Below are 10,636 nucleotides of genomic sequence, written 5' to 3'. Positions count from 1 at the left end.
TACTCCAATATTTCATCATATTAGACCAGTAGAGTGGCTAAAATTCGCTACTGGCGCACTTTTTGGAAGCGTTGCATGCATTGGCATAGTTAGTTACCCCGAGTATGGGCCATAGCTCCTAGCCAACTTTTTGTGTGAGCTTTTCCCCCTAAAAGACCCCCGCACGTCGAACACCCAACAGCCCTGGACAGCCTCAACGAGCCTTATTGTGAGTAAACTACGCACTTGCATCACAAAAACTTTGGCAGTGCACATTGCATGTTGCCTAGACAACGACAACGACACTGACAGCAGCAGCAGCAGCAGCAGCAAAAACAAGAACAAGGACCGAGAAAGGCAACGTGCGTAACGGAATGTCAACTGCAAAGCTCGCCGATGCACGTGTCCTGGCAACAACAACAACGACAGCCGCTGCGTGCCGCAATCGGGCGAAGAATTCAAATGATGACGACGACAATGATGAGCCTTCTGTGGCTGGACTATGGCCGAAACCGGGATTACTAGAGAGCGGGGGAAAGGGCCTGAGGAAGAGGCAGAAGCAGAGTGAAACGGGGCAAAATGAACAATGCAGTGGAGTCGAAAGGTTTTGGACAGAAGAATTTTCCTTGCCTTGTTAGCTTTTATGAAACTAATTTACGTTCGTCTGTTGGGGAGCTTTCATGGATTGAAATTTCGGAAATTTGAAGATTGAGTATGGCAAATACAATTACTTATATTCCAATGACATTTTCTTATAGTTTGGCATTTATTTACGTCAAGGGCGAACTTTTCAAATAGAACTTTTCCTTTGTATGGAACACCCATTTACCCATACCCCAGGTGGTACCAATTGTTCGAGATTTCTTTTTATTTCATGATACAAACTGCCTTTATCGTTTGTCGTATGAAAAATTACAGAAAAATTGGCTGAAAAAAATTCACTTAGAAAATATAAATAAACCAGATGGGACTACTCGTTGAAAGGGTTTTTACTTTTCAATCGCTCCTGCTTGACCCTAGTTCCCATTGTGCTTTAAAAGATCCTGGACAGCGAATTGCATTTGTAAATTGTGATGGAAAACTCCGTAGTACTTGTCTGTTAGGTGGGACCAAACCCTCAAAGGGATTTCCTTTATTTAGTGCAGCTGCTTTCCCAAGGTTTCCCTTCTCGAAAAGAAAACTGTTCAGCCATTGTCGGGTTATCCCGTGCTATAATTTATCTTCCAGCCAGCAAGTTCCCAGTTCAGGTGCATTGGATCTTCCGTTGAACTGCCGGGCGCAGGCTGCTTTGTTTCATTATTTCGTTCAACACGTCACCAAGGACTTGAGGGGCATCCTTTGTGCAATCAGCAGCAGCACACACCGCCCACCCCGTTCCTGTGTTTGTGCTGATGCCTCGCTACATTACATGATTGCCAGGCTGTAGATTGCAGATTGTAGATTGCAGCTTGTTAGTGAATAGTGTTGCCAGCCGACAATTCCACAACCAAGATTGGTCGGCGGAAATAGAGGAAATGTGAAGTAAAATTTGATAATTGCGGCAAAGCGTTCGATTTCAATTTCCATAATACTTTTATTTTATTAGATATTTTTGGATGTAGTCTACTACAACTTTCAAATATTTGGTAACCAATGCAAGTCCTCATATCATATTCTTTTAGGAATATTAGTTAGGTATAAATTCAGTCAAGCATAAATACTATAACGTTTAAGAAAGGCAATGCACTGATCACTTTTATGCTTCGTTAACACAGGCACTAAAATATAGATAGGTGCATTAGAAAACAGACAAAATGTCATCCCTGTCAGTTAAGATTGCGCAGCCTTTTGCCTCCTCGCCTGCGTAATTTTCCTTTGGAGTATTTACGAACAATATGTAACAATTTATGTTATGCGACCTCCATTTTACACATTTCAAAGAATGTAGCCCTCTCACACACAGGCAATCGAATCTGAAAAGCAATCCATCACACTTTTGTTGTCGGGTTATGAAATCGAATTTCTTGTTGAGTGATCCCGACAGGCTGACAATGTCAGATTGAAGTCGCTGATGGTTGCATGTGTACACAATTAAATGAATAATCATTGCACACATTGAGCTTGACAGAAACCTGACTATACTAAAACCATGCGAGCATGCACACATTCAGATGAATGTTAAAGGGAGTTTTCTGTCCAAAAGGAGACTATGCTGCCCAAACCAGAGTAAGTTGTCAAAACAAATCCCTATTAGACAGTCAGTTTTGCAGACTACCAAGTCTTTTACGTAATCATATGACGTAAGCACATGAAGCCAAAAAAGCAAAACATAAAAACGCTTTCTAAAATAATAATAAAATAAATAAATAATATAAATTTCATAATTCAATAAATCTTTCCCCACTGAAGTAGTTGAGTTTTCATTCGTTCAGTAGTATTATGAATATTTTCTATCAGCGTTCCTTCCTTTTATACAAACGAACTTTACCAGTAAGTTACCTTACGTCTCATTTGCAGAACAAATAGCTTTTAGAAAGTATGTCCAGTGGTTTCCTAATCAAATTTTTTCCTTCCAACCCCATTCAGTATTATTTTTTCTCCTTTCTGAGCAAGTCCTGTCCGTGATCCTTACTGACTTTACTAATGCTAGGTAAACAATCAAATATGTCAATTATACGCACCATTGCCTCCTTTGTGCCGCCAATCCTATATATCCTATATACACAATCTGAAAGTGCCATGGAAAACCGTCCGCAAGGCAATAATATTTAATGTAATTTTATGGGCTTACATACATACATATATGTACGTAAAGCGGGCAATGGCAGAGGGCTTAACTACTCTATTCAGAGGGTCTTTGAGAAGCATTAAATAGGCAAAGGGATTTAGACTTGAAGAGTGATTCATGAATGGATCCTTAAAGTATTAAATTGTTTATATATTTTAGTGAAGTGAGTGGCTATTATCTCTAGAAAATTTAATTTAGCATGAGCTTATTTTAAAACTTTGGGGTCAGCACTACTAGTCTGACTTCTGTTTCAAGTATCTTTAGATTGGAAGCGTATTTCGGGTTAGGCTTATAGGATTCAGAAAAATGTTTTAATATTTTTTCATTTTTGTATTGGTCTTGTAAATTTCTATCGATTTGCCAAAAAACTTTTTGCCGCGCCCACTCTAACGCCCACAAAGCGCTCAAAACTGCCACGCCCACACTTTTAAAAAATTTTTTAATATTTTTTCATTTTTGTATTGGTCTTGAAAATTTCTATCGATTTGCAAAAAAACTTTTTGCCACGCCCACTCTAACGCCCACAAACCGCCCAAAGCTGCCACGCCCACACTTTTGAAAAATGTTTTGATATTTTTTCATTTTTGTATTGGTCTTGTAAATTTCTATCTATTCGCCAAAAAACGAGTGGCCACGCCCACTCTAACGCCCACAAACCGCCAAAAACTGTCCTTCGCACTTACACTAGCTGAGTAACGGGTATCAGATAGTCGGGGAACTCGACTATAGCGTTCTCTCTTGTTTTAATTTTTAGTCGAAATGGCAGGCGCACGCACACTTTCGTGTCCGCAGCGACGGGTTGCGTGTCTGTCAGTGCGTCGTCTGGTTGAGAGGGTGTGTGTCAACGGCAGGCGCGGTCCTTCAGGGGGCGTGGCATCAAGCGGGCGGGCGGCAGCGGGGTCAAGCGGTAGGATATTGAAGGCCCTCGTCCTTATTTGTTTGTTTACCTGCGGGTAACACGGACAGACGGAGCATTCAGGCGAGGAAAACTACCCGACGCAATTCACCCGCTCGCCCTTTCGCCTTAAATCAACCTTTCCCACTGCGGCAGACTCAACTCTGCAGACTGACGTCAACCGAGTCGTATTAAGCCTTCAAATTGTAAATATTGTTTCATGTCTGATTGATTGCACCCAACTGACCCTTCGGACCGACCCTTGGGTCACCTCCCTCCGTCCACAGGGCACATATGCCGACAAATTAACTCGCATAAATATTTATGCAGAGCGGAAGGGACCTTTGAAGTCAACAGTTGGGAGGATCGCTTTCTAAGAGGCTGACCTTAGCTCATGGATCGTATCCCGTCCAGGGTCCTTTGTTTAAAATAAAACTATAGAGACAACAAGAAGGGAAGTAATAGTCACCCTTGTATTTATCGTAATATTTAAGAAAATAAATTGCAGATGCTAAATGCTAAAAAAAAACAGTTTATAATCAAAACCAACAATAGTATGATTTAATTTCTGTTATTTTTAATTTACGAACGGACAGAGGGACATGGCTATATGGACTCGGGCTGTTGCAATTGATCAAGAATCACTGCCTTGCAAACTTCTGAATAAAATAAGAATACTCTCTGCAAGAGTAGACACATATTTCACACTTAGATATGTCTTGTCCTAAAAACACAATGTGGAACCTAACCACTTTTGACATTTTTCATGACAGATTTAGTAAGAAACTAACACATCGTTGGCGTCACTGAAATCTGCATTCTAAATACCAATTCTGTAGCTCTTATAGTTTCCGAAACCGACACTTTCATTACGGGTATAACACCTGTTACAACATTCCCGATGATAGAGTCCTAGCCACATTTATGGCAGCCATGACGTTTACCTCGTTCCGGCAAGGAATTAAGCCGCATAATCGCCAGGAGCCGGAGCCGGAGCCGGAGCCATTTGTCCAGCGACTTAGGATCCTGACGCCTCTTTCTGGGAACGGTGGGAAATTGGCTAGTATCCTTGATATATTCCCAGCCGTAAATCCTCAGTCAGCGATTAATTTGCAGCCGACGTCAAGCGGCGACTGTCGCACTGGAGGAGCCGGTAAACCGGAGAAATAAAGTTTCGGGTAGAGATTCTCTTTTGGGAAACCATTTAATAAATATTCCTCTTGCCGCAGCCGGAGCGATGAGCTTTGAGATGGGAAAAACAGCAAACAACAGCAGTAAACAAATATTAATCACTCTTAATGAATTTGATGTCAAGCATGAATATTATTGTACAACTTTTGCGCGGAAAACACTACAGAGAGCGACTGGAATCCGCTCTGATTAAAAATGCCGGCAGACTGGAGACAGGAATATGGCTTGGATCCTTCAGCATCGAGGAACTCAGCACTCCCTGGGCATTCATAAAATAAAATTATGCTAACGAAACTTTCCTTCTACGGCTTTTTATGCCAGGGTGCTTTGCAAAAGTTCCATTTCCATTTTTATCAAGCTTCATTTACGTCTTTCAGACTCCTCGCATTGCAGGCCAAGTAAAAAGTTAAAATAATTGTTCTGAACTCAGCTTCACAACACTAAAATAAAACTTTTCTTTCCTTCAGTGTATTTTTCTGCTCGGACGTAGAGTAATGCAATCGGTGCTAGGTGTAAATGACCAGGAGCAGGTAAGAATGGATATTGGGATAAAATGTACATAAATCGATAAGCAGATCCCTGCGTTGCGGCAAATTATAGCGGCTTAAGGGTGAGCCAATTTATTTAATTTAAAAGTAACAAATCTTGCTGTCTAATTCTTTTTTCCTTTTGGTTTACTGCATTAAATTGGTATCGAATTAGTATTTTATTTTGAATGGATACTTAAATGTGAGTTTTAGGACGCCCAATGTGCCTTCACTCATAGAAAAAAAGTTCTTCAATTAAGAAAATCGACGTAGATACAAACATTTTTGATTCGGAAACCGCGGTAAGAATTTAATTTAAAAAAAGTATTTATTCTTAATTTACCAGAATACCAGGTTATGTAATTCTATTACGTCAAAAAAAAACGATGTGTAGAAAGAAAATGTCTCCTCAAATACACCTCTGAATGAATGCAAGTGCAGCTATATCTTTGTTCATATTAATACAATACTCGTCACTTAAATAGGATCAGTAGCTTTTTTGAAAAACTATTTCAAAAAATGTATTTTTAAAATAATTACAAAAAAAATAATATAACATAATTTTTGTATTTATAAAAAATTAATTATTTAATTAGACTAGATCCTCTTTTTAGTTTAAGAGATCTGTGTACAACTTTATAAAAAGCTATAATCGAATTTTTAGTCAAAATTGATCTTGGAAAAACATGGCTAAAGCTGAATTTTGAGTTTTTCCAAAACGTTTTTGAATACTCCAGTGGAGAACCAATATGTGCTTCTAACTCTTATGACTTATTTCCTATTAATTGTGGGGGACTTGTTTCCCATTGATGATGAAAATAATTGACATCATAACATATTCAGAGTATACTGTAAATGAGTTAATGGCTTTAAAAGAAATAATTACATTCCATTATAAGAAGTACCCGATTTATGATATTATTACAATGTAATACATGAATCAGGGTCAATATAGTACTTTTGACTTTTTCCTTTGAGGCGAAGCATAAACTACTAAAAACATAAACTAAAAAAATTTAATTTAACATCCCGCAAAATTATTATAGTCTTTAGCAATAAAAATGGTGCATAAATTTTGCAACGTTCAATTTAGTATATTGAAGTGTTTATTAAAAATTTCATTTTATTTAAAGAGCTTCATAATTTGTACTCACAAGGTAAACGTGTTATTTGTTATGCCTTCATAAAATATCAAAGCATTATTTATAAAAGAAATAATATAATAAAGATATTTTCTTCTAAACCTAATTTGACAACATATTATTGTTACCTAAGAATGTATATATAATGAACACATAACATCTTAGGAGGTTTTAGAGAAAATGGAAGAAATGGAGAATACAGCTAACTGATTTAAAGTTTCCGCCAAAAATAACATAAATATAATATTAAATAAAAAAATACATATTAAACCAAATTTTTATTTTTAAGTAAGTCCTGTAAATAAATAAGTTTATATAATACATATTTATTTGAAAAATTAAATCTAATAAAAACACATCTAAAACAAAAAACATCATTTTACTCGGAAATAATAAGAAAATATTTTAGAACATTCAGGGTTTTCCTTTTAGGAAAGCGCCCGTTTTTTAGGGATGTGTTGTCCTTCACTTAACTTTCGTGAATTACGAAATAATACCCTGAATATGAAAAAAGCTAATTAAGGAGATAAATGCTAAAATTGTTAAAGATGGCCTGTGATTCTAAAAAAGTGCACCTTAACTTTAGTGGAAATTCCCTTTAATGCAAGAAAATTTGCCATATATTTTAGAAAATTGTGTTCTAGTCAACCTATTGTAAAACAAAGACCACTTCTTCTGCATTTCACAAAAAACGGTCTCTAGAATTAAGAAAGACTTGCCCTATACATATAAGTGCAAATCACCTTAAAAATAAGTCAAGAAATATCACCCTAAGAGTTAGCAATAGTACGCTCAATTTTTGGGGTTAATTTTTCTTTAATTGAGGGCAAGTTGGTAATGGCTTCTTTCTTAGGTCTTTTTTCTGAATGTACAGATGAATTTTTTAGGGCGATTTTCTGTTCGCCCTTTGCCATAGTAAAAAAGTCCTGGCGGAGGACGACTTAAAGACGAGTTAATCTTTGCGCCCAAATCGGGATTGAAAAATGGCTTGATGCGGCGTTAAAAGATTTGGTCGCATTAAATGCTGTCGTTTATCTGGCACTTGGCTCACACCAAAGGAGCCACTCGTACACTCCAACACACAAACTCAACCATTCTCAAAGAGGGGCCAGCACGTGTGTTAGTGTTTGTGCGAGAAGCTGGAGGCTTGTGTTTGCCTAATACGCTTCAACTTCTTTGCCCACAAGCCAAAACACAGGCAAACACACACCCATACACACTTACACACGGTGGCCCATAAATAGGAACACGGACAAGGGATCGGCATGTCAAAGGCACGTGCAATCCAATATAAACAATTCTGCACATGGACACTGAGAGTAAATATTAGATCTAGCACCATTGCAGCTTTTAAATCAAAATAAAATTGAAAAGAGATGTTGTTCCTGAAATAGATCTTACTTGTAGTGTACAATAAAAAACCCTTTTAAGATATTTTAACTCATATTTAATAAAATATAAAAGTTTAAGTACCTTAATAACTCTAAAACATACAGAATATTTTTATATGAATATTTTAATGTTTTTTAAAGTACCAATAATTCTCTTTTCCATAAGATATTAGTTTCAGTGTAGCTCACATATACAGTTGCGGGTGCCGCTGTTGAACTAACCGGCGGCTTTTCATTTTTTCCCCTCCACCCGCACACAATTTCTTTGGCATTGGCTAGGTTTCTGCTCCTAGCGCACACCATTGCGGCCATGTTAGCAATATTTTCCCACTTTTTTCGTTGGAATTTCTCTCTTTTTACGTTTTTACGTTGTGCCGCCTCCCCGAGCCGAAATCCGCCCTGGGGTGCCACACTAGCAGTAACACTCACACACAGCTACCAACGTTGCGTATACGTAATGTCAAAACTATCGATGTCGAATTTACACCACGTTGTGAACACACTTTTTTCCCACAGCCGACATTGGCGTGTTTTTGTTGCTGTCGCGTTAGTTGTTGCATCCGCGAAGGGCTTATTTGTGGATCGCTGCCACTGACACACCTTATTTAGGGTGTTTCTGACGTGGTGATTTAATGAAGTTTAATACATCGTTTAAGATGCTTGGCAAATCTGTTAAATAAAACGTTTTATATCCTAAACCTAATGAAGATATTTATATTCGTGTTTAAAAGAACTTGAATACACTTATAAGCTGTTAGATTATATTCCAATTTAAAGAATACTAAATCATTTATTAATATGGCATTTAAAATAATCATTTTCTAACCAACTATCGAGTTTTACATCTATAAAGTCTTTTCTCACTTTATTTCGAGGGCACTTTTATGGCGCATCACCTGCAAAGGCATGATTGCGTTATAGCATTTACCCTGCAAGGAAGACCCTCTCGTTCCTATCGCATATTTCACTATATTTTCATTTTAGCGCTTTCACACAGGCACATGCAGCAGAAGCACTCACACGGATGCACGGGCACGCGCGCACACATACAGAAACTAACACACACTCACTTATACACCCCAACAATGGTCGCACTTCCTGTTTCCGCTTGTTGGCGGCGGTGTTGCAGAGTATAAGGTGGCGAGGGAGGAGGAGAGGGAAGGGTGATGTGAGGTCGGGCGACACCGGGGTCAAGGGAAAAATTTGCATAAATTTTCCGTACATTTCGCACAGAAGGCAAATTGCATTTTCAGCATAACACGTACTCCATTCTACTTACACCGACATCAAAAAACGCACACTTACACTCTCACGCAGTAGTTCCTCTCGTCAGCCCCGCTCTGCCCTCCCAGCCAAAATGGTAGGCCGTGTTTTCCCTATTCTCGCTTTCAAGCTCCTCGCAACGTCAGGAGCTCGTCCTTATCCTGGCGCTCCATTCGTCTGTGTTAGTTTAAGGCATGCAAATGTTACGAAAATTGCTTTTTACTTCCCATCATGCAGGTGAATGAGTTCCTCCCCCACACACACACACACACACACGCAAGTAAGTTAACTGTTTGCCTTGAAGTTGTTACTGCCAAATTACCTTTTGGTGTTTTTAGCCCTGGTTGCCCGTGCTGGGCCTCGCACAATGGACACACAACCGATGGGCAGCTCTATTCATAGCCAATGAACGCTGTATATTGTGTGTCGGAATTTCGCCTGCTCATGCTTACAAAAACATAAATACTCAAATTGTCATCAATAATCCCATACAACTGGAACGCCGAACGCCCAATGTAGGTGCTAGTAAAATAATATTAAATGTTTGAAATTTATTCATTTTCAAAGGAAATTTCTTGGTTTTCGAGAAGCTTTTTCCGCGAAATTGTCACATTGAAATCATTGGTCGCCACAAACCTAATGCAATTATCGGCATCGCCTACTTTTTTGGACAAAGCACAGTCGGGAATTTAAATGAATTTTCAGAGCGGCGGTAGATATTTAACACGATACGAAAACGAATTAATCGAAATTATGGCTTCCACATCGCTGAGCTCATCTTCATTTTTAATACCTTATCTGCTCTGTTATCAGTTCGTTAAACAAGTTACTATTATAACTATCTATTTTAATTATAATTTATTCCCATTAGAGGTACAAAGTACAATAAATTAAATTAGTTATTTAAAAACCACAACAAAATATGAGCCACAAAGCTACAGCTTTTTCTATTGTCCTGAAACCGACTTTTTAGCTCGTTCCGCTCATTTACGTCCTGTTAAATAATGTGTTGTGGCCCAATTTAAGCCAAGTCCACTATCTCCGTCTATCTCAGTGTCCATTTTCCATTTCCCCCACACAGACTTATTTGCTTGATTTGCACTGTAACATTTTAAACTGATTTATGCAGCAAATTGGAGAAAAACATTTAATTGCTACGAAAGTGTCTCACCTCTTTCTCTTTTATGTAGAATGTTTTGCGTGTTGTTCAGCAGAAATGTTTATTGCAATGTCAAGCAAAAAACAACAAAAATTCAAATGGAAACGGGGGAGCGAAAAGCCAAATAATATTCTGCATACAAAATAACTTGGTTGCTCTAATGGCTGAATTTTAAAATGCATGAGCTCCACCCGGGTCGGGTCACCCCTTCAAAGGCCCCAAACCCTCCCCAAAAACCCCAACCCAACCCCTTTGGACCTACGAGCATGTTTGTGTTTTCTGCCATGCTTTGTGAACTGTTGAAGTTTATTTTGCCAGATTT

The sequence above is a fragment of the Drosophila yakuba genome, chromosome 3R (genome assembly GCF_016746365.2).
Source record: "Drosophila yakuba strain Tai18E2 chromosome 3R, Prin_Dyak_Tai18E2_2.1, whole genome shotgun sequence".
NCBI classification, from domain to species: Eukaryota; Metazoa; Arthropoda; class Insecta; order Diptera; family Drosophilidae; genus Drosophila; species Drosophila yakuba.
Note: the sequence above shows the minus strand (reverse complement) of the source record.